The 568-nt window shown below is 44.2% G+C and overlaps 1 non-coding gene across 1 annotated transcript; it reads left to right on the plus strand.

The window, feature by feature from the left end:
- The first annotated feature begins 226 nt into the window (after nt 1–226).
- Nucleotides 227–330, plus strand: LOC138389037 (small nucleolar RNA U13). Its single transcript, XR_011234477.1, has one exon. It is a non-coding gene; the product is annotated as a small nucleolar RNA U13 (small nucleolar RNA).
- The last annotated feature ends 238 nt before the right edge of the window (nt 331–568 follow it).

A 568-nucleotide genomic window follows, 5' to 3' on the forward strand; every position in this document is an offset into this window, starting at 1 on the left:
ACAGCTGTGTCTCTTCTCTCTCTAGACTGCAGGGCAAAAGGTAGCCACCCATGAGCCTTGAATCTGTATGTTTTACATCTATCCTAGTTTACATTCCTGGAGGAATCTTGCTGGCCCAGTGCTACCATGACAGATCATCACAGATCAGGTAATTTAGAAAGACCAGAAATTTATTGGCTCACAGTTCTGGGAGCTGGGAAATCCAAGATTAAGATGTCAGCAACTGATCCTTTTGTAGTTCATAAGCATGATGATTGGGTGTTCACACGGATGTGTGAGATGTGCCTCCCTCAAACCTTGTTACGACATAGGCACATTACCTGTCTGACGTGAAAAATAAATAAATAAATACATAAGATGTCAGCAACTGGCGAGGACCTTCTTGCTGCATCATCCCGTGGCGGAAGGCATCCCATGGCAGAAGGGCAAAGCCCTCATAGCCTAAACACCTCTTAGAGGTCCCACCTCTTAATACTGTGACAATAGCAAGTAAATTTCAACATGAGTTTTGGAGGCAACAAACATTCAAACCATAGCACCCAGCTTAGATCAAGTGTCTTTCCTGGTC

Source organism: Eulemur rufifrons, chromosome 7, assembly GCF_041146395.1.
Source record: "Eulemur rufifrons isolate Redbay chromosome 7, OSU_ERuf_1, whole genome shotgun sequence".
NCBI classification, from domain to species: domain Eukaryota; kingdom Metazoa; phylum Chordata; class Mammalia; order Primates; family Lemuridae; genus Eulemur; species Eulemur rufifrons.